Raw genomic sequence first — 25,474 nt, 5'->3', positions numbered from 1 at the left:
ATGATCATTCAAAAACAGTAGGACACTACAGTACAACAGGCAGACTGTGTTAATATGGCACTCCAGAGCATTTCGCTAATACAGCACTTATCAATTATATTCATGTTTATTTTTTCACTGCTTGCCTTGCTCTTAAGATTGTTTTTGGAAATTTTTGAAAATTTTATTATTTTCACATCATATACTGTATTTAGGTCTAGTGCTATTGCGCACTTGATAAATGATAGTGTATTATTATTATAATAAAAAAGCGTTAAACCACAAGGGCTATACAGCGCTGCAAATGATAGTGTAAACATGCTTTTTAGACTTTTATATGTACTGGTGCGTGAAAAAATAGGCTGTGATCCGTTTTAAGGCAGTGATATGGAAACTAACCCTCCGTATTAGAGAGTTACTCCTGTATTTAGAATACGTAGTCACTTCCCAGCCGACTGACAAGACACTTATATTGTACAGTGGACCCTTGCCTAACGAACGCATCGCATAACATTAAATCCGCCTAGCGATACATTTTAAGGCAAAAATTTTGCCTCGACTAGCGCTAAAAAACTTGCCCAACGCGATTCGTTCCGTTCGAGACGCATCCACGTGTGGCCTGAGCGTGCCTCACTTGTCCCGTGGGTGCCAGTGTTTGCAAGCCAGCCACCGCGGTCGCATCCAAACATACAGTCGGAACATTTCATATTATCACAGCATTTTTAGTGATTGCACCTGCAAAATAAGTCACCATGGGCCCCAAGAAAGCTTCTAGTGCCAACCCTGTGATAAAAAGGGTGAGAATTAGTATGGAAATTAAGAAAGATTTTGAAGGGTTTGGGGCTAACCCTGAGATGCCTATGCCAGTTGTGGAATCCATTGTGCCTACTTCAAAGATTAAGGAAATGTGTGCAAAGTGGGTTGAACTGCAAACCTTTATGGATGAAAATCACCCTAACACAGCTATTGCAAGCCATGCTGGTGACTATTACAATGACAATGTTATGGCCCATTTTAGACAAATCTTCAAAGAACGGGAGGTACAGAGCTCTATGGACAGATATGTTGTGCGACAGAGGTCCAGTGACTTTCAAGCTGGTCCTAGTGGCATTAAAAGAAGAGAAGTAACCCCAGAAAAGGACTTGACACCAAGTCCTAATGGAAGGGGATTCCCCTTCTAAACATTATCATCATCCACACACTCCCCTCCTCCCATCCCATCAATCACCACCAGATCTTCAATAAAGGTGAGTGTCATGTAATTGTACATGTCTTCTTCAGCTTGTGTGTATTAAAATTAATATTGCATGTGGTAAAAATTTTTTTTTCATACTTTGGGGTGTCAGGAACGGATTAATTTGATTTCCATTATTTCCTATGGGGAAAATTAATTCGGCTAACGATAATTTCGCCTAACGTTGAGCTCTCAGGAACGGATTAATATCGTTAGGCGAGGGTCCACTGTACTAATGACATCATGAATTCAAGTCACTCATGTACATACTGTAAATGCTAGTAGAATTAAGTGATTGTATATTGATTAAAAATATATACAGTGGACCCCCGGTTAACGATATTTTTTCACTCCAGAAGTATGTTCAGGTGCCAGTACTGACCGAATTTGTTCCCATAAGAAATATTGTGAAGTAGATTAGTCCATTTCAGACCCCCAAACATACACGTACAAACGCACTTACTTAAATACACTTACATAATTGGTCGCATTCGGAGGTAATCGTTATGCGGGGGTCCACTGTATACAGCTAAATAATTATCCAGTATTAATATGGTTTAAAGCTTTTCATAGGGAAATACTACACTGTCACTGTTTCTTGATCATATTGGAATTACTATGTAATAGATTGTGTGGCCATTACAAATGTTTTTTTGACAAATGTTTATTACATATCACTATGATGAATGTACTCCTGAAGTAATTATATGGTACAATAAGTATGGATGGACAGTTTATGTAATGTCACTGAGCTGTACCCCCTCACCACTTAGTAGCACCTCTATGACTGTGGCCAGTTAAGAGAGCTCTTCTCCCACAGTCTAGTTAGAAGGCACTCTCCTGATGCCTGCATCAGCTAGGCTATAGCTACCTGCTTGCAGCCTACAGGCTCACATAGCTATTACAACCAAGCTGATGAGGTAACACTTCAAACCTGCTTAATTTCCTCTTATTATTACAGTCAAAACCATGTGCTAAACCAAGAGAGATTAGTGTCCTCTTCAATTCCCTATTTTTGCCAGCCACATTTTTGTTGGTAGGTTAAAGTTATGGATCACAGAGGTTAATAATTATTTCCAACTGTGATTATAAGACCTCAGCCTTCACTGGGTTTATTCCACAATTTCTCTCATATATCTTAATCCAGAACATTATCTGTAGAGTGCAGAAAGTTACAGTCTATGTGAGCAGCAAATGAACTCTTAATCCACCCAGTCATTTTCCTGGTCAATGTCTTACTGTATTTTCTCAAGGTTAGATTGTCAGACAAATATTCATAGATCTTTTTACCCATTCTTGACATTCTAAAACTAGATCTATATTTTTTGTATCCTGTATTTCATTCTTTTTGTAGTAAAGCAGCCAAAAATTGTCACTGTTTAAAATATTTTCCTTTGGTATATTGAGTTTTTTTCAGTGTGTCTTCTACCAAGCTGTGGTTTATGTATATCTACTAAGAGGATATGAGAGCAGAGGTGCCACATGCTATTTTTTTATTTAAATTTATAAGCTTTAACTGTTATACCCATGAACTAATTTTATAACTTACCACTCCATGGTCACATTTATCAAATACTTATGTAAAATCTGCATAAACCACATCTGCATTTTGTTTTTCCTCTAATCTCTCCTTCAGGCATCAACACCTTGTGCAACATGACATTTTTTCTGACCTATAACAGGCTTACTTATTCCTATTACCCATCAAAGCTCCTTCAAAAGGACAAAAAAAAAAAAAAAAAAAGCTACATCCCAGAAAGGGTTGGAGGTAGAATGGGGAGGTAAAGGTTTTGAATAGTAAGGGCTTGAGCATCCAACAGGCATGTGTGAGCATGCAAGATCAGAGCAGGTGTTAGAGTGAGCAAGGTAATATTAATGAAGGGATACAGGGAAACTGGTTAGCTAGACTTGAGTTCTCAAAGCAGAAGTCTAGTACATTGCCTGCACTGAAAAACAGACAAGGATATTATAGTTTGGAGGGTCATATGAATTGTGATGTCTGCAAATACTACTGGCAAGTGTGTTACTGAATGACTTTGAATGTTTTCTTTGTGTCACCCTACCTTAGTGGGAAACAATAAATAGGGTAAAATAAAATCCAAGTGAAGCCATATCTCCACGTTCTCAACTCATTCCCTGAACTTGTCAAGCTTTCTGCTGCCATAAAGCATTGTTCACTGCCTCCCTAAAGATCAATTCTTGTACCTGCTTTATATATAAGAGCGCTCTTACATTTTAGTCTACTGAAAAGAGCCTCAGTATGATGCCAAAATATATAGTACAGTACTCTTACCTCTATTTTCTCCATGTGGGTTCATTTATGCCATACAAGTGGACAGTAAACCCCAGCAAAAGAATGTACCTATTAAAAAAATATACTGTACTGAAAAAGCTCAATGAAGAAGGCCTACTCACAAGGGAATTCTTTATTTCTTGCCGTGCCTTGGCAATCTGACTGGCCAGGGATCCTAGGCCCGAACTTCCCTAAGAAACACAGGAAACCACCATTAGAGCCTCACAGAAAAAATCATATCAATTGGCCTCCACTAACCTGAGGTGAAAAAAAAAAATTTAAATATTATTTAAGTATTTTTATGTATTAGTGTAACAAAAATAGATACTGTAGCATAAACTTGCTTTCTAAAAAAAAAAAAAATTCAATCAACAATGCCATTCCTATTTTTTTTTTTATCAAACCAGCCTCTCCAATAGTGTGTTGGAAGTATCTTAATACAGTATTTTTTCCTTGAATTAAAAAAATCTATATACTGTACTAGAAACTTTTTGAATGCATTAGGATAATCAAGAAAGGTAGTCATGGTCTATCCCAGAATAATTCATAATACAAAACTTTATGACATGTTATAATTTCAGAAAATGTATGCCTCTCTTCCTTCCCTTCACTCTTCCTCTTTTCCCCTCTTTTGCTACCCATCAGTCTTTCAGTACTGCTAAGCCATCCTGTGATGAATACTATCAGTTATGCTTAGGTATAAGTGTCCACCTATATAAGATAGGGTCCAATAGGTATATTGTAGTGCTCCTCTGTGTTCTAATGTTCAGACTGTGGTGCAAGTAGTAGTAATTATATAGCCAACATGAGAGGAATTCAAGGCAGGGTGTAAAATTTTTGACGTTATATAGGTATACTCTCCAGGTATAAAGGCCATGCAGAGTGACAAACAAAATGAGCAGAAAATATGGTAAGACAGGAATCACAGACGGAGATCATTATCGAGAGAATGGAGAGGCAGAGGAGTCAGAGAGATGATCCAAGCAGTCCATTCTGTTGGTTTTTGGGGGTTTGTACGACTAAGTATTATTCTACTGCGATCCTAGAGATCCTCCCAACAATTTTTCTGTTCCATAAGTGGGTAGAATCTAGGTTAAGTGGTTAACTCACTCAGGGTTTACTTATAACTATATGTATTATATGTGATCCAGGAGAGGATTTAGATGATATATTGCAATTTAAGATACTGTATTTAATATACTGTCAAATAATTGTTTGTAAAATGTAAGCACTAAAATATATTGTACCTTAAATGTTTTTTCCCCTTGCTGATGTTATCAGCATTAGGATTAATGTTTATGTAGAACAGCAATCAACACTGCTAGTAGCTCTTTCGTGTTGATAACGACAGTATTAGGATTAAGGAAGTATACCAGTAGTAAAGTGACATGCAGGTATCTCTTAAGTAACAGCAGTACAGACCCTCTCACCCCTAGCCCTATCATATTCCGTACCATAAACTGACTTGAATACACCATGCACGATAACCGATTCGTAGTTATGGGAGCAGAGCTATACCTGAGGTGTCCCGTCTAAAATATTTAGTTTCTTGTGTAGATTTTTAAAGCTTCCAGTGGTAGACAGAACACATTACTTCCTCTTTGATCTCCTTCCAGCAGTCTACAAGCTTTTTTTTTTTTTTTAATATTTTGCTTTTTCTTCTATCAACTTTTATGCATAATTTGCAACTGGGACCTTGTTTCTCCTGCTAATGGAGCTAAAAAAAACACCTCTTCTATTTTATCGTATCTTATGATCATGCAAGTATATTTAGATTTTTACTGTTGAAGCAGCTAGAATAGATTCTTGTGCACTTCATATCCATCTTATGGATGGTAGTGCTAGAGCATATGAATACACGAAAGACCTAGTCATTAAGCTCCAAAAGGGTTAACAGGAATACATCTAGATAAATATTTACAATTCAATTTTCCTCTATTGAAAGTAAAATTTGGAAATTTCCTTAAAATGTCTGGTATCACAGGTTAATATACTATTTATAAATTCTTCAGTAAGTGCCATATACTGTACTCTCTATTTATATACTCTTCAATAAGTGACAATCAAGTACATATAGTAGTGTTAGGCGTTCTGAATTAATGAAGATCTGTGGGTCACTCAAATGTATAATGACCAATTTTCCAACATTCTCCTAATTTATAGTGAATAAATATAACATCCACGATATAAATCCATCGCACTGTCATAAAAGAAGTACATACTGTCTTTTAGTCATTATGTGAGGAACAGTAAAGCTTTTAAACCAATGCTACTATACCCTAGTCCTAAACACATGACTTTGTATAACTCGCTAGCACGAGATTACACCACGTACAAGGGTAGTTCAGAACGCGCATGCAATTGGGAATAAGGATACGTGGTTCTCTCGTACTCATCCTTCTAGTGTGAATCAAGTTTATAGTTTCCAAGGGAAGCAGATATCATGGTATTAATTTACAAATACCATATGTTGTAGCTTAACCCATAGTTAATGTGTTACCACCATTATAAAGCAGGGAACAACAGGTATTCCCAAAAATTATCAACAGCCACAATCTGTAAATACTGTACTGTACATAAAATTCCAGAGAATAAAATAAAGCAGCTTTTAAAGATTGTACTTAAAAGGCTCAAATGTGTTCAAAATATAAGGGACTTACCAAAACAAATTTAAATTGTTAATAAAAATCATTAAATCTCAAATTAATAAATATTACATAATTTAAGATTGAAGCATGACTGATGCAAGAATACAATTCCTAGTTTCTTGACAATAATGAAATAAAAACAAGCCTCTTAAGTACACAAAAGTTTCGTCATCCCTACAAATAAGCGAGAGGTTAAGTTCCAAGGGGTCCTGCAAAACTAAAGAACTGTGAATTAAGCTTGCGTAACAAATTTTGCTTCAGATTAACATTCAATTTATTTCACAGACCATAACCTTGTAATATATTCTAATCAGGTTAATACCGACAGTCATAAGAAATAATGAAAAGAACAGAGATTTGGATATGGTAAAGGTCTGTAGCCAGAAAAACATTGGACAACTGAAGTTATGCATGAGTTACCCATTAGTAAAAACATTGGATAACTGAAATGAGCAAATATGAAAGCCCATGAATTTGTTATATAAGTCGGCCGTCTCCCACCAAGGCAGGGTGACCCAAAAAGAAAGAAAATCCCCCCCCCCCCCAAAAAAAAATATTTTCATCATCATTCAACACTTTCGCCTCACTCACACAATCACATAATCATGTATTATTCAGTGTCACCTTCATAGGCAATTACTGTACATTCATTTCCCATTTGACAGTCCAGTACGTAGACTAGTACGTAGTTCAAAGTGTCACATGAACAATCTTCCAGGGGGTTTAAACACTCCATAACAAAAACCATCCTCCAGAGGGCTCATACGGCCCAAATCATCACAGCCCTTTACAGCAACAATCATCTTCCAGAGGGCCCATATGGCATAAGCCATTGTAACCTATACTCTCCACAAGACCCATCTTCCAGAGTGCTCAATATAGCATGTCATCACAGCCCTAACAGTCACAAGCAACTAGTATGCTTTCCAGAGAGTTCATACAACAAGCTGTTATAGTACACAAATAACCCACACATGGGAGAAAGAAGTTTATGACAACATTTCGATCTGACTTGGACCATTGCTATCATAGCTCATATATTCAACAACTGTTAAGGGAGTAATACCTGTGTAATATATAGATTTCCTAATACCATTATAGTAAGGCTCCCTTGTCATGCTGACGTCTTGTCAGCTAGGATTGGAGTGACAGCGAGCGATCTGGCCTATGGTCTAAGCAGGGAAGGAAGTCGTGTGACTTCAGCATGACAAGGGAGCCTTGCTGTAATGGTATTAGAGAATCTATATACTACACAAGTATTACACTATTAACACTATTATCCCCCACACTCAGTGTTGAAACATATACTGTACTGTAGCATATTATTTACCAAGTTTTCATAAGAATACACATGACGATCTACCTTGACCTATATTTTCAACAGGTTACCCAATATATTATTAGGAAATGGTCACTGACCTAACCGAGTTAGCCTTATCATATACTTGAACCATTACAAGGAACTAGCTTCTGGTGTTGTCTAGCACATTCAATTCCCTTACTTGCTGATTCAACTGGGTACTCAGTTTTCATCTGTCTTCCTTGTTCTGGATCCTCCATAGGCAGAGAGAGTGCCCTTGCCTACTTTGCCCCATGCCATGATCATATTGTCTCTTGCTCAGTAATAACCCATATGGAGATAAATCTAAGAGGTTGATTGACCTGAATATTAAGACCCCTTTCTGGAATCCTCTTTAGCAGAAGAGGATCCCAGACAGGGGTCGTAATATACAAATCAACCTCCCGAGTTTGTCTCCATTTTGTTTTTTTCAACATGTCAGCCGTCTCCCACCTAGGCAGGGTGACCCAAAAAGAAAGAAAATCTCCAAAAAGAAAATACTTTCATCATCATTCAACACTTTCACCTCACTCATACATAATAACTGTTTTTGTAGAGGTGCCCAGAATACAACAGTTTAGAAGCATATACGTACTACATATGAAGTTACACAACACATCCCAAAACCCCTCCTTTAAAGCGCAGACATTGTACTGCCCATCTCCATGTGGGTTATTATTGAACATTGACAATGTTCATTACACTTTAGTTTTTCATACTGCCTCTTACTGTATCCTGTTCATGCAGTCTTGGTGTGTGTTGTCTCAAGAGTCCCTACAGGGACTAGATCTAGTCATGCAGTCTTTTCTCACAGCTGGAGGTTTGGATTCAGTTCAGTTCATAGCCATGCTCCCACTCCCAAAAACAGGAACTGGGAGGTTACACTACCTAAACTCTACACAAATCTGCTTCACGTACACTGCTTCAAACTAATGTCAGGAAGCATTCTTAAGATATCGAGATACAAAGTAACATATAGCAAATAACTATACTGTATCTTCCCTCCATAAGATATCTAATAATCCTACTCTTATATTAATAAAGATAAATTAGTGAAATAAAAGTGTCACAAGTACTTTTCTGAAATAGGTACAACTGACAATTAAGTACCTTCAATACACTTCTGGAGTAAGCAAATTCCTGTATGCAACTTTGCAACCTTGGAAATAATGATGAGCATCACTAACTTATGTTAGTTATATAATGATAAACTAATTTTTTTAAGTCTAAGGTGTTAAAAAGCCAATAAACATCAGCCAAAACACATTCTTTCTGGCAAGAGGGCAGTAACATACAATATTAAACTACACACAAAAATTTCTAAACTTCAAGCAGCTTGACCAAATCTTCCTTCTTCATATTAACAAATATAGAGATATACTAATGTTATGTAAATTATACCATACTGCTAATTTTGGTTATGGAATTACAATCATAATTGGCTTGACAACCTGTTCCGACTATGAACTGTTGCTCCATTCAAATTTCTAAAATATGGGAATGTCACAAAACATTCTATACAGAATTTTTAATTTCCCTTACTATCAATATAAGCATTCTTAAATTTAAATGAAAATATTAATTAAAAATAACTTATTAGTTTTGATTTGTCACTATTTTCCTTTTATGATCATCATTACTTAAAAATATAATCAAGATAATTTTGAACCCAGGCTAATTAGAAATTTTTTTTTTTTTGAGAACCTAATAAAAAGAAGAATTCAAAGTTAATATCATTCACCTTAATCAATATAATATTCCTTTTTTTTGTGGCACTTGAAGAAAACTTGGGAAAGAAAAAATTAACTAAAACAAACTTTAGTCTTCTGCGCACAGAAATTAAACCCTTTGAAAAAAGCGGCAACATTCATGGTCAAAAAATGTACGAAGCCCACTGAAAAATAAGCATCAACATTCATTACAAAGTGAATTTATACCATCAATACAAACTATAAGTGAGAATATCCTTGGTATGAATAATTATCAGCAAATATCAGTAGCAGATATCAACTATCTACTGTATCAGAAACCAGACAGAGACCAGCATTAACAACTGAGATAGCTTGCCTGTAGTGTTCACAAGATACTCAATATTTCATGCATGTTCTTATTTATATGTAATATTCCAGTGGCATACCTGTAACTATCATTGCCCCAGAATTGAGCAATGTTTCAGACTACTGTATATATACCATGGGTGAGCATAATAAAGCCTGCATGCCACATCCTGCCCACCACCATGTCATTTTGATTTGATTACATCCTAAATAGGAACAGGTGTTGGTCTGCCAAAGCAGGAAATCTGTCAATGCTTGATGCCCTTAATATAACCTTTTTATTAGGTGTGTATTTTAGCTTAATTACGGGATATTTACATCACCCAAGGTGAGAGCATGTCAGCACCACCTGTGTTCCAGCATTCATACCCTCAGGTGCCCACCTAACAGCCTGGAAAACCTCCACTCTTTCCTTTCTTCTCTTGGTTCTCTGTCTACTTCAGGCCAGGAGGGTATTAGTTGTCTACTTCTGGCTCAGGAGGGCATTAGTTATTTCACCTATTGAATTTATGTACTGAGTTTACTCTTAAATGCCAAGATTTCAAAGTAATCTTGTCCAATTACCGCTCCATTTTCAGCCGATGCTGACATAGCCCCCAGTTGACCCTCAACTCTAGCTTGAGCTGGAATGTGATTCTCTGATTTTTGCAACAATTTAATTCACTGATACTTCCTAGTTTTTATACCTCTCTTAATTTTGCATTTACAATATTAAAGACTTGTTCAAAAGATGCTTATATTGTTTGGGTGAAGATGTGTATGTGAGCAGACATTTTCTGTCAAATCAAAACTTAGGTCTGCAATGAACAATGGCTACAATATTAGTAGTACTCAGCCTTGCAGCAACGGAGAAAATGCCGAACTTCAAAAGTTTAATTACCACACATCAGCGATGTCATTCTTTTAACTGAAGAGGTTTCTTGCATTTTCATAAATATTTTGAACAACTTGAAATTAATGGAAAAATACCTGATGAGTTGCTTTCTCATTTAGATAAAGATTAATTTATTTTTAATTAGCCTATTTATTTTATGCAACAGGTGTACAACAATGGTACAAATAATTGAGCTCACATTCTCATTATACAACTACATTTATTAAATAGATGTCTACTCAATGGTTTTTGTTCTGTAGCCTAATTTCTAACGGATGCTGGTAGTACTGCATCTCAATCTTTTTTATGCACAAATAGAAGACTGGAATTTAAGATCTTATAAAACATTTACAATTTTACAACACAAGTAGTGACCCACTAAGCTTATTTAGAGATGTTAAGCTGGTGATGTGGCATATCAGTCAAGATAACTCCCCCACCCCTGGTACATATCATACCACAGTATATATTCTTACTACCAACAATAGCAAGAGACTGGACAGAATATCTGAAGCTGTAATCATGCAAAATAAACCTCAGTTCAACACACTGGGAAAATTTAATAACTGTACAGTACAGGGTATACAGCTCTCAAAATTTTCATTAAAAACTGATTAGTGCAATTTAATATGAAGAGCATTAAAAATTATATACATAAAAATAAAAGCAATATAAATTAATATAAAAAAATTATTTTGTATTGTACCAGCAGGACTATAATGGCAATACAAACTTAAAAATTACCTAGAAAATAAAATTAAAAACACTCATGACTGTTAATTCATCATTTGACAAGCTTTGAATTTTGTTTCACACAACTCACTATGTACTGAATATCAAGGCTCATTATAAGTTTTAAGAAAAGCAGCAGAGATAATTATATAATAAAACAGAACAGATTATGTCTTCAGTATATGGACAACGGCATCAACATAAATTGACTTTTTTTCACACCGACGTGCATTATAGTTAAAATGAGCCTTGATTGTCCTTTACTTCCGAAAACCTCACAATGTTCCTCTTGTAAGCATTGCGATTTCACTTTGGCAGATTCAAACTCCAGAGTTGCATTAACAGCAGAGCCTTCTCTAATTTCACCAGGTGAGGAAACTGCATTTTGATGGTCGTCTGCTAAAGTTTCCCACTGGCTATCCTCCCCACACTAGGGAATCAAGATGAAATCTTGAGGAAAAAAAAACTGAATTTGTAATTCAATAACTCATAAAAGGTAACATTCACCATCATTCATTCAATAGCTGTCTTGCCAGTATGCAGATATCACAATTCAACTGACCCCTCATAACTTAAAATACCTGCCACTCATTCAAGGTGCAGACACTACTTCCAACCTCCAGGAATTAAGCCCAGCTAACCTGTTTCCCTTCTTGTTATATTGTTAATGTTCATACAGCAAGTCAAATCCCTCAAACCCCTCGTCTCCACTCTGATCTAGCATGCTCATTTATGCCGCCCTTACTACTAAAAACTTCCTTTATACCTACCCTTGAACCCATACTGTGGCAACCATACCCCTTCCTTCCTGCCACCCAGGATTTATACACCCTCGTGGTTATCTTATTCTGCTCCAATCTCTAAATGCCAAAACCACTTCAACAACTTCCTCTCCATCCTCTGAATGATGTTTTTCAGAACCCCACACTGTTTTCTAAATTCTACACTCTGAATTTTTTAGAAAAACAGTATTCACACTACATAATTATCACTAACACAATATCTCCACTGCCTCTAGAATCATCCTTACTTTGTGAACCCTTGCCTCACACCCACAAGAAATGGTTGGTACCACTATATTCTGGTATATTCCCCTTATTGCACTATAGATGAAATTTCCTTTTTCACTCCCCACAGATAACTTAACACTTCATCTACTTTTTCCCATTCATCTGTTCTATGGTTCATCTCATCTTTCATGGGGCCCATCTGCCAACACATTCACTTTTTTCATGGTCTCTTGATTCAGTCTGATGCCCAGTTTTCCATTACCTAAACTATTTTACTTTTTTCTACGTTCACTTAATTTCCTCCTTTTACATACCCTCCTAAACTTGTCTACCAACCTTAGCAACTTCTCTTTAGAATCTCCCAAAAGAAATGAATCACCAGCATAAAACAACCATAATAACCACTATGTCAGAGTCATTATCTCATAATCCCACACTTCTCTCCTACACCCAAACCTAAGCTCCATTTTCAACCCCATTTATGAGTATATTAAACAATGGTGACATATCCCAGTCCTATCTAGGGTCTACTTTTACTGGAAAATAGTCCATCTCTCCTACATACCCTAACCTGAGCCTCACTGTTTTTTTAAGTAGCCTACTACCTATTCCATACAGTTGCAACACCTACCACAATGTTTCTCTGTCCACCCTGTCACACGCCTTTTCAAAATCCACAAAGGAAACAAACAGTTCCTTGCCTTATGCAAGTATTGTTCACTTATATGCTCTGATGTAAATATGTGCTTGGTCTACATATGCCCTACCCTTCCTAAATCTTCCTTGCTCCTCAATAATCCCACCTTCTGTCTTAACCCTAATTTGCTCAATAATTCAACTAAACACTTTACCTGATACATTCAACAAGCTTATTCCCTAAGTCTATAATTCCTACACTTCTCTTATCCTCTTTACCCATATACATAAGAATTAGGCATACTCTACCAATCTTAATTAACTTCCCTTCTCTGATGCACACATTCAACAAATACACAAACTACTCCAAAACTATATTACCACTTTCATTCGACAAACTGCCTCAATCACTTTCCCATATTCACTTCTGGCTCCTCCTTACTCCTACCAGACAGTATTCCTTCAGCTCATTACATGATGTTATGGCCTCTCTTTCACCATCATTTAATAACAACTTAACATATGCTGTCCATCCTTCGTGTACTTCCTCCTCTCCATTCAACATCTCCCCATTTTTTTTTTTTTTTTTTAACTGCCAAGTCCATTTACTCCATAGTTTTTTTGTTTTTTTTTAACACTGGCCGTCTCCAATTGAGGCAGGGTAACCTGATAAAAGAAAACACTTTCACTCATTCAACCATGTCTTGCCAGAAGTGTGTCAACATTACAGTTCACATCCCCACATCCTCTTTCAGAGTGCAAGTATTGTACTTCCCCACCTCTTGGACTCAAATCTGGCTAACTGGTTTCCCTGAGCCCCATCATAAATGTTATCTCACTCACATTCCAAAAGCATGTCAAATCATAAAAACACTTGCTCCTATCTAACATGCTAACACAAGCCTGTTGGATGTCCAAGCCCCTAGCACTCAAAAACTTTCTTTAACCTTCTCCCTCTCAACCTTACTGAGGATGGCCCCTACTCTTCCTCCCCTCCACCTTCAACTTTTAAATTTCTCTCCAAAACTGCTGATTACTCTCAGCAAAAATTTTGATAACCATTCTCTCATTCTCTCTCATAAATGTTAACCCATTAACTGTGAAATTTTCATGCTTTGATTTCACCACTTTAATACAACACCCCCATAAAATACTGAACACTGAACCAATATAAATTCAACTTTATTTGTAATTATCCAATTTGTCATTTGCAACCCATCTCATTGTGCTTGCAATCGTAATAAATTACTTAAGCTGTACTGCTACATTTTTTTTTTTTTTTTTTTAACAAGTTGGCCATCTCCCAACGAGGCAGGGTGACCCAAAAAGAAAATACTTTCATTATCATTTAACACTTTCACCTCACTCGCACATAATCACTGTTTTTGCAGAGGTGCTCAGGTAACAACAGTTTAGAAGTACAGGAGAGCCCCGCTTTACAGCACTTCACTTTACAGCATCTCGCTGATGCAGTGGTTGTCAGTTATAACCATTCTTCATTCATTCAAACTTGTTAAAGTAAATATATTCACCACTCTATAAGCCAAGGACAAAAATAGTTTCAGGTAAGTAATGTTTATGCATTTTTAAGATTTAGCTCTGTTGTTCACTTATTATATGATAGTGTGAACATGTTATCAGGCTTTTATATGTATTTAAAAGACTTTGTTTCACTTTACAGCAGTAGCCCGGAACCTAACTGCTGTATAAGCGGGGCCCGCCTGTATGTACATATAAAGATACACAACATATCCCTCCAAACAGCCAATATCCCAAACCCCTCCTTTAAAGTGCAGGTATTGTACTTCCCATTTCCAGGACTCTAGTCCGGCTACATAAAATAACCAGTTTACCTGAATCCCATCACTAAATATTACCCTGCTCACATTCCAACAGCTCATCAGGTCCCAAATACCATTCCTCTCCATTCACTATCGAACACGCTCACGCACGCTTGCTGGAAGTCCAAGCCCCTCGCCCACAAACCCTCCTTTACCCCCGTCCCTCCAACCTTTTTGAGAACGACCCCTACCCCGCCTTCCTTCCCCTACAGATTTATACGCTCTCCATGTTATTCTACTTTGATCCATTCTCTCTAAATGACCAAACCACCTCAACAACCCCTCTTCAGCCCTCTGACTAATACTTTTATTAACTCCACACCTTCTCCTAATTTCCACACTCCAAATTTTCTGCATAATATTTACACCACACACTGCCATTACACAGGACATCTCCACTGCCTCCAACCTCCTCCTCACTGCAGCATTTACAATCCAAGCTTCACATCCATATAAGAGTATTGGTACTACTATACTTTCATACATTCCCTTCTTTGCCTAGATAGATAACATTTTTTGTCTCCACATATGCCTCAACACACCACTCACCTTTTTTCCTTCATCAATTCTATGATTAACCTCATCCTTCATAAATCCATCCGCTGACATGTCAACTCCCAAATATCTGAAAACATTCACTTCTTCCATACTCCTCCTCCCCAATTTGATATCCAATTTTTCTTTATCTAAATCATTTGATACCCTCATCACCTTACTCTTTTTCTATGTAACTTTTCTTTAGAATCTCCAATAAGCACATAATTATTAAAATTATATGCCAGGTCTAGATTTAAGTAATTTGTAAGCTATGTATATATGATTAGTTTGCTTGAAATGCAAAGTGATTTTCTTCTGAACTTTTAATTGTAGCAATTTTTTTTTTTTCAATACACCAGCTGTCTCCCACTGAGGCAGGGTGACCTAAAAAGAAAAAAACTAAAGTGTCTATTTACATGTAGTAATTTATACAACAGAAGGGGTTACTAGCACCTTGCTCTAGGCATTTCAGTCGCCTCTTACAACACGCATAGCTTACAGAGGAAGGTCTTTTCCATTTTAATTTAATATACACACACACACGCGCACACGCACACACGCGCACACGTGCACACGCGCACACGCGCACACGCGCACACGCGCACATGCACACACGCACACACATTCCGATACCTTAGTAAGGAATCATTCAAGACACTGTACACCGTGTATGTCAGGCCCATACTGGAGTATGCAGCACCTATTTGGAACCCGCACTTGATAAAGCACGTCAAGAAACTAGAGAAAGTACAAAGGTTTGCGACAAGGTTAGTTCCAGAGCTAAGGGGAATGTCCTATGAAGAAAGATTAAGGGAAATCGGCCTGACGACACTGGAGGACAGGAGGGTCAGGGTAGACATGATAATGACATATAAAATACTGCGTGGAATAGACAAGGTGGACAAAGACAGGATGTTCCAGGGAGGGGACACAGAAACAAGAGGCCACAATTGGAAGTTGAAGACACAAATGAGTCAGAGAGATATTAGGAAGTATTTCTTCAGTCATAGAGTTGTAAGGCAGTGGAATAGCCTAGAAAATGACGTAGTGGAGGCAGGAACCATACACAGTTTTAAGACGAGGTTTGATAAAGCTCATGTAGCAGGGAGAGAGAGGGCCCAGTAGCAACCGGTGAAGAGGCGGGGCCAGGAGCTAAGACTCGACCCCTGCAACCACAAATAGGTGAGTACACACACACACACACACACACACACACACACACACACACACACACACACACACACACACACACACACACACACACACACACACACACACACACACGGCAAGGTATATTGGTAACTTAAATTTACGAGCCACACAAAGTACGGTAGTTACAGTAGTTATACATTCCAACTGACTGTTTTAGAGACTGATCATATAATACAGGTATAATTTGATACAATTATAGGTTCAGAAGAAAACCACTAATTGGGTAATGCACTGAGTATCAGTACAGCTTGAGTACTCCATTAATATCAAAAGTACAATGAGACAAGGTTGCAAATGAAGAATTAATAAATTACAGATAAATTATATTAGTTTAATGAACTGCATTTTGTGGAGTGGTTAAATTGAGCTGAAATCAAAACAGGAATTTACAGAATTAATGAATATAACCTTTATGCAAGATTAAATAGGTACTTTTTAACAATATTTGTAACACTGATGGAAGATGGTGAACTTTTGGCATTTTCAGGTAGTGTGTTCCAAATTTCTGGGCCTTTCATTTGCATACAGTTTTTGAACAGGTAGTCATACATGTGGAATGTTAGGGACATTTGTTCCTTGTATTGTGTCCATGTGTTGGGTTGTAACTCTCAACAAAATTTAAGCTCCTGGTTAATGTTTGAAATGAGTGTCCTGCAGACATAGCATGCATAGAAAAAAAAAAATATGATTTTGTACATTAAGTAAATTTAAACTTTTGAATAAGAGGTGTGTGTTGTATGGAGCCTAAATGAGTAATAATTCCAAGAGCTGATTTTATGCTGAGTAACATCAGGTTTAAGGTGATTAGCTGTTGCTGATCCCTTGAGTGAGGTATGGATAAATTAGAGTGGTACAAAGTGTTTAGGGATATGTGGAGGACATAATAGCTTATTTCTGAAAGAATGCCCATTATTTTGGAAATATTTTAGAAATGTTCTAGATGTACAGTGTACTAAATATTAGTTTGCCATACAATTGTATTCTCAAGAATTTACCCTTGTCCTGACTACAAATTGGCATACTGTTTCTCTATGTTCAAATTAATTTTTTTTTTTACTTTGTTCCCAACCATTATATAGACGGTTTTGTCAATACTGAGTGAGAGTAGATAGGCAAGACACATAGGCAACAGTTAGGCAACTTTATTCTGAAATGTTTCGCCTACACAGTAGGCTTCTTCAGTCGAATACAGAAAGTAGGCAGGAACAGTAGAGATGCGAAGACAATGTAATCAGTCCATCACCCTTGAAGTCGTAGACTTAAGGTTGTCAGTCCCTCAGTGTTTGATTTGAGTGAGAGTTTGTTAGTTGTGATTCAAGTAGATATTCTGAAAAGTTTGGCATTTACTGTATTGAGTACACATTTGAAATTACAAAGTTGTGTCATCTGCTGATAGAATTTAAGCTCCTGTAAAGCATTAGGAAGGTCACTGATGGAGAAAAGGAATAGAATAGGGCCCAGTGCATTACCACAAAATGTTCGATTGGGCTGCATGGTCACATGCCGGTGTCTGTCATTTAGGTAAAATTTCATGTATGAGAGAGCATGTCCACTAATTCCATAATGTTCTAATTTAAGTAGTAGAACATTGTGGTCTAATGTATCAAAGATTTTTTTTTAAGATCAATAAAACAGCCCATTGGATATTCATTATTTTCAAGAGAGGAAGAAATGGAGAGAAGGATTTAGCTCTACTAGCAAGGAGGATGTCTTGGGGTAGGAGGATATTCATAGCTAAGATCTGTAGGCTTTTAATGACTGCTGTTAATTAAATTTACTTTATGCCTCTTCGAGTTCCTTCTTATTACATGTTCCCTCTACCTAACCTTTCTACTAATAGTTGCTTACATGTATCTCCCACTATCTCCTTTAGCTCATTCATTTTTCACGTCTCTTACCCACTGATGCCAACCTCCTTATACACTATCTTACTGTAGCTACCACTAAATAATGATCTGACATATTAATTGCTCCTCTAAAAACTATGAACATCCACACACACAAATACAACTCAGTACATACCTGCACTTAAAACACACAGTATGTACAAAGAATAATCCTAATTGTAATTAAGTCATTATATCACCTGATAAGTCAGCCTGCATAATTTGCCAAGTCAATTATATAACTGCATTATTTATAATTATAAGTACCAAACTGTTCACAGTACACAACTTTTCTTAAGGATTTTATCATAAAGTATTTCTTTACAGGGAGAAAATTACAATCCTTAAAATATAACTTCAGTTTCAGTAGTAGAAAAACACTTTTGAACTAACACATCCCCCCCCAAAAAAAACTCCATAGATATACAGTATGTATACAAAAGAATAACGTAACTTATGCTTGTGTTTATAATGAATTCAGAAAAGGCTTAAGTGCTTAACTACAATAAATTTTCACATTTTTGGTTCTTAATTAATAGAGATGATTAATAATATTTTGTGAATAAGCTTCCATATTTGTTTACAAATTAGGTGGTCCACAGTACCTACAAGACTATGACTAATGCTCATGGATTAAAACTTCAAAAATTAGACGACCTTCAACCTTACCTTGTAAACTAGCCCTACTGGCCTACCTGTGCAAGTAAGCCTCACACAGGGCGATCCTATGGCAGGCTATGTAAAAAATAGAATGGATACTATTTAGCTAACCACCTGTTGTAAATGATAGAAGAGGATTAGTGTATACCATCACATTAAACAGCAACAATTGACTTATCAAATTATAGAGTGGTATATCACTAAGACATTTTACCTAGAGAGCAATACTATAATGACAATGGATTACAGTACAGTTCACTTGGCCTTAAACCTTCATCGAACTGATTTACACTACTATTGCAAATATTATTGTTTTATCCAACCGAATAATCTTAAGGCTTACAAAGATTAAAATAGGATGTTCAAAATGTTAATATTTATAACAAAAAGACAGAAAATTAGCAATGCCATTTTAATTTCCCACACTTTCCAGACTTCATGCTAATCTACTGGTTAATGTGAAAAAAATTGTTAGGATAAACTAAAAGATGTTACTCCGAGCACATTATAGCCTCCTATAATGCAGCAACATCCAGATGTGACCTGGACAAGCACTCCAGTTGACCTAGACAACGTGCTATTAAATCAACCAAGTTTAACTGGTTCATATAATCACCAGAATAGTACTGGTTACTAAACAGAAATTAAACAGAAGGGAAACTTTTTAGTTGGAGTGCATGGGAAAATTTAAATGTTGATGGGAGGTCACACCTGTGAATCGCCATGTCATAAGGGGTTAAGATACGAAATGTTACACAGATAACCCGCATATACAAGAATGAAACTTATGACAACATTTCAGTCCATGGCCTGGTGGTTAGAGCTCTCGTTTCACATGGCTAGGGTCTAGGTTCGATTCCCAGTGAGGGTAGAAACATGTTTCTTTACACCGGTTGTCTATGTTCACCCATCAGTAAAATGGGTACATGGGAGTTAATCAACTGGTGTGGGTGGCATCCTGAGACAAAACTAACCTAATCTGCCCAAAATGCTCTGCACAACACGTGGCTTTCTATATAGTAGTATGTCATTGATGTCGGCTAGGGCTGTATGCCATGTACATGTACTTGTAGTAAATAAAGAAATTATTATTATTAGAAATTATTATTATTATTATTATTATTATTAACTAAACATGCATTGTGACTAATTAATGGTTCAAGTTGGACCAAAACATCTTAAGTTTCTTTCTCCTATGTGAAGGTTATTTGTGTATTGTTCCAGCCATGGTATTGTGCCCTTTTGTTCTATATGAAATGTTAATACAAGGCCGATATAAGTAACCCACCTGGGCCTTATTTTCATAAAACTGACGTTCTGCATCATCGACACGCCACTTGTCGAACCAGATGTTTTCATGAGCAAGTTCTAATGCCATGTTTGATGAGCTGAAAATCAAAATTAATATGTATAAATAACTATATCTGATGTGATATTTATCAAGGGTGTAAAGTAAGTACCCTATGCATCTACCTACAAGTTTCCTTTAGTTTTCAGGAAACATCACCCCCTTGATAAATTACACACATGAAACATCTAAGTATATAATTTGTAGATGTTTCACCAACAAGTGGGTTTATCAATACAAATACAGAAATATAAAATGTAGACAGTAGATGAAGCAATTAGTCTCTCAGACTACAGTACTGAATACCTGCTCCTAGACTGAGGGGACTGATTACCTCATCTACTGTCTTCTGAATAAAATTCTGCAAGGTGGAGGGACTGATTACCTCCTCTTCAACATTCGTCTGCTTATGCCACTCAACTTACATTCGTTGGAAAGGTGCAGGATTAAGGAAATGGCTTAAGTGTACAAATGGAAAACAGGAATAAAGAGGATATAAATAGCATGTTGAAAATATTCAACCAAGACAGAACTTACAGCAATTGTTACAAGTGTCGAAGTACAGTAAGTAAATAAGTTTATTTAGGCACAGGTACACATAAGTACAATTATCATATGTAGATGAATGGTTCAGAGAACCGACAAGTTGATAAATTATCATACATAGTGTAAATTACCCAGGATAACCCAAAACAGTCAGACAAAGTGACTAATTTCCAATGGAGTCCCTGTAATATTTTTTTTTTTATTATTATTATCACACTGGCCGATTCCCACCAAGGCAGGGTGGCCCGAAAAAGAAAAACTTTCACCATCATTCACTCCATCACTGTCTTGCCAGAAGGGTGCTTTACACTACAGTTTTTAAACTGCAACATTAACACCCCTCCTTCAGAGTGCAGACACTGTACTTCCCATCTCCAGGACTCAAGTCCGGCCTGCCAGTTTCCCTGAACCCCTTCATAAATGTTACTTTGCTCACACTCCAACAGCACGTAATAACTTAATTAAATTCCCAGGTAGCATCAATGAGCGTCAGAACTTTGGGTGGACTAATATTTGGGTTCGACGGGTATATGAGTTGGTATGGGTGTGTGTGAGTTAAACCTGTCTATCATAGGCCAGTAGGCCTGGTAGGCAACGCCCTCTTCACACACTGAGTGTCCGTGGTTCGATCCTCAGCGAGGGTGGAAACACTGGGAGTGTTTCCTTACACCCATTGTCCCCCGTCCACCCAGCTAGCTAGTAGGTACCTGGGTGTTAGTAGAGTGGTGTGGGTCGCATCCTGGAGGACAAGACTGAAGGAGCCCCAATGGAAACAGTGTGTCCCTCGATGACACACTGCCTTTCCTGAGTTTTCCTAGATGGCTAACCCTCCAGGGATAAAAACCAGAACAAAATCTTATCTTAGGCCTAATGCAGTGTTCCTTACTAAGTTTATTTAGGTACAGGTACACAAGTACAATTATCATACATAGTTTAACATGTGTAAATTACCCAGGATAAAGCAAAAAAAAAAAAAAAGTCAGTGACTTTTACATTGAGGTCTTTGTAATATCTTATTAATTAAACCTTAAAAGTTAAAACAAGATAGTAGCTAAAGTTAGTTACAACAGAAGGGCTCTTGAACAAAGAAACTGGAGCTCCCCTTACTTGAAAGGAACCTGATTACCTCCCAGTCTCCAGGCAGGCACTGCATCACCCCTAAGACTTCAGCTCTTCCTCGTGAACAATATATAGTAATATACCTCAACCACTTCCATACCGGCTAAGTCCAACCATCCTGCCAGATAAGCCATATTTAACCCTCAAAGATCACCTTTCACACCACCTGCACCTAATTTCCACCGCATCAGGTACCTCCACCGGTTACCTAAGAAACACAATGAAACATTAGTAAAGCAAGAATAAAAGGAATAAGGGAGTAAAAGTGACTTACACGTGGGTGTGTAGTGGGTGAGAGTAGCTTCCACGTTCCTCACAACAAGTATGGCTGACTCTCTCCTGCCTCACAAATTATTTTGTTTATATATACAGCGCCAAATACAAAACCCTAAGTAAGTATATAAGTAAGTTTATTCAGGTATATACAAATACAGCTATATAGATTATCATACAAAGCAGCATGTGTGTAGAGAACTTAGGATAACCCCAAAAAGCCAGGCAGTGACTTATTTCCACTGAGTCCTGGTAGTTAATTATTAGTATTGTTATAGTCAAAAGTAATTACTGATGATATATGGGTCATATAGCACTTACCGGTTTAAATTAAGATAACACAAAATATAATTAAGATAACTAAAGATGATCTGATATAATTAAGATAACTAGATATATCCTAACATAATTAAGATAACTAGTTATTATGTTCTAACAATTAAAATAACTAGTTAGTATGTCCTAACATAATTAAGATAATAAAATATGTCCTAGCATAGTTAAGATAACCTAATTTAGATAATAAAACACAATTAAAATGTAACATTATTAACATAAAATATAATTAAGATGTAAATCCCTTTGCACTTTTTTTTCTGTTCACCTTACAGTTAAAGATAATATTTTATTAGGATTATTAACCTGGAAGGTTCCCCTTATGCATGAAAGAAGTGTGTTGAAGAGTCGTGGTCCCTATACACTTGTTGAGCTTTCATTGTACTTATCAACGGAAGTGTTCTGCACTATCTGCCAAGCCTCTTGTGTTCATTTACAGTTATTTGGTGTTCAGTTTTAGGACTAATCCCTCCGGAATCTTCCAGGTGTGGATTATGATGTATCTTTTTCGCCTACGTTCTAAGGAGTACAGTTCTAGGGACTTTAAGCGCTCCCAGTATAATTTAGATGCTTGACCGAGTTTGTACGAGCTGTAAGATATAATTTTGTTCGGATTTTTAACCCCAGAGGGTTAGCCATCCAGGATAACCCAAGAAATTCAGTGCATCGAGATCTGTGCCTTATTTCCATTGAGATCCTACAATCTTTAAATGCTCTATTGAGAGAGCTGAGACACAAATATGATGTGCAACCAGAGTGGGGCAATGACCCCCCGGATCCATCATCAGACAGGCAAGATGTAGGTAGATTTTTCTAACTGTTGGATATATTAAATACAAAAAAAAATCTGTGACTTATTTATTTATAGGTGAACATGGGCAGCAGGTGTAAGGAAACTTCATATACGTCACTTGTCGCCCTGGAATCGAACCCGAGTTCTTTAGGTTATAGTCCGAGGTCTGGAGAACAAGCTATATGTTACCTAAGAAAAGTGTAGTGGGTGGAGGGCCAGAGGCTAGAGCATATGACTAAAGCCAATGCCCAACATGTCAGCACCTAGCACAGTCCAAGACAGGCATGATTTTTTCATGCAGTCACAATAAGCGCTATTAACATGTATCCTTTCCGCTTCCTGTAACTAAGTAACTAAGTACCTTTGTAACTTGTCATGACTGTGACTAGATCTACCTGGATTATTATTATAAAGGGGGAAGCGCTAAACCCGTAGGATTATACAGCGCCTGGGGGGGGATGTGGAAGGCATTCAAGCTCAATTCGGGGAACTGGAGCACAGATCCAATTCCCTAAATCAAGAGCCCCTCACCAACATCAAGGATCTATCTGGAGTTTATTACCTTTATAACTTCCTCATCTATCAAAACTTTGGGGCCTAGTCCCTGGACTCATTATGTACCTCTGTAATCTGTAAATACCTTTGTAACTAGTCATGACTGTGACCAGATCTAAATAAAGTTCATTACCTTTGTATCTTGCTCAGCTATCAAAACTTTGGGGCCCAGTCCCTGGACCCATTATATACCTCTATAATCTTTTGACTACCGCCCACATGATGGGTATGGTATTCATAATAAACATATTAAACTAAATTTCCGCTTCCCCAACTAGGATACAGTATATACACATACAAACACAAACTTCAGTGACTCCAACACAATCTGCTCTTATATACTTGGTGTGTTCGTACGTAGCTTAGCTCTGACTCTCATCACTCTGGAGATGCAGAAAAAAAAACCTTGTTTTTGTTAGTAAAGTTGAAAATGTATCGTCTTTCAGGCACTTCTGGGAACTTACGCCAGTGGCCTGAGAAAAACTAGGCCAGAATGTGTTTGTCTCTACGTGTCCAGGCTGATGTTACACTTGTCAGTCATGATTGGCAGGATTAATGTGTCAAGTTTGACAGGATTACTGTCAGTCATGCTTGATAGGATTAATGACTGTCCGTCATGCTTGTCAGGATTGATGTCAGTCATGCTTGACAGGTTTAATGTCAGTCATGCTTGACAGGATTAATGCCAGTCATGCTTGATAGGATTATTGTCAGTCATGTTTGACAGGATTAATGTCAGTCATGTCTGACAGGACTAATGTCAGTCATGTTTGACAGGATTAATGTCAGTCATGCTTGACAGGATTAATGTCAGTCATGCTTGACAGGATTAATGTCAGTCATGCTTGACAGGATTAATGTCAGTCATGTTTGACAGGATTAATGTCAATCATGCCTGACAGGATTAATGTCAATCATGCCTGACAGGATTAAAGTCAGTCATGCTTGACAGGATTAATATCAATCATGCTTGACAGGATTAAAAGTCAGTCATGCTTGACAGGATTAATGTCACTCATGCTTGGCAGGATTAATGTCACTCATGCTTGGCAGGGTGGATATTAGTCATGCATGGTAAAATGGATTTCAGTCACGCCTGGTAAAGCTGATTTCAGGCATGGTTGGCAGGATTTATGTCCATCATGCTTTGTAAGATGGAAGTGAATCATGAAAGGAAATGACCATGGATCATTTCCATTCATGACTGTCAGATGTTTAGGTATCAAACCGCAAGATGACTTTTTTCATTTTTAACAGGTAAGAGAGGTGTAATTTTGTATCTCGCAGCTCAGTGGTACAGCGGTTGGCTCACAAGCGAAAGAATCCGGGTTCAATCTGGGGCAGGGTGAGACAGGTAAGCTAATCTAACTGACTCACGAAATCGTAATGACACGATTGCAAACAAACCATACCCTGGCTGGGATAGAACCCGCGGTCAGAGAGTCTCAAAACTCCAGCCCGTCGCGTTAGCCACTAGACCAGCTAGCCACAATAAGATTCATCCAACTAGGTATATTTCTACACCATACGAAGGTTAGCACAGGCACCACTGTGACCACAAATGTA

This window comes from Cherax quadricarinatus, chromosome 79 (assembly GCF_038502225.1).
Source record: "Cherax quadricarinatus isolate ZL_2023a chromosome 79, ASM3850222v1, whole genome shotgun sequence".
NCBI lineage: Eukaryota > Metazoa > Arthropoda > Malacostraca > Decapoda > Parastacidae > Cherax > Cherax quadricarinatus.
The sequence above is the reverse complement of the archived record's forward strand: the minus strand, read 5'-3'. Positions refer to the sequence as shown.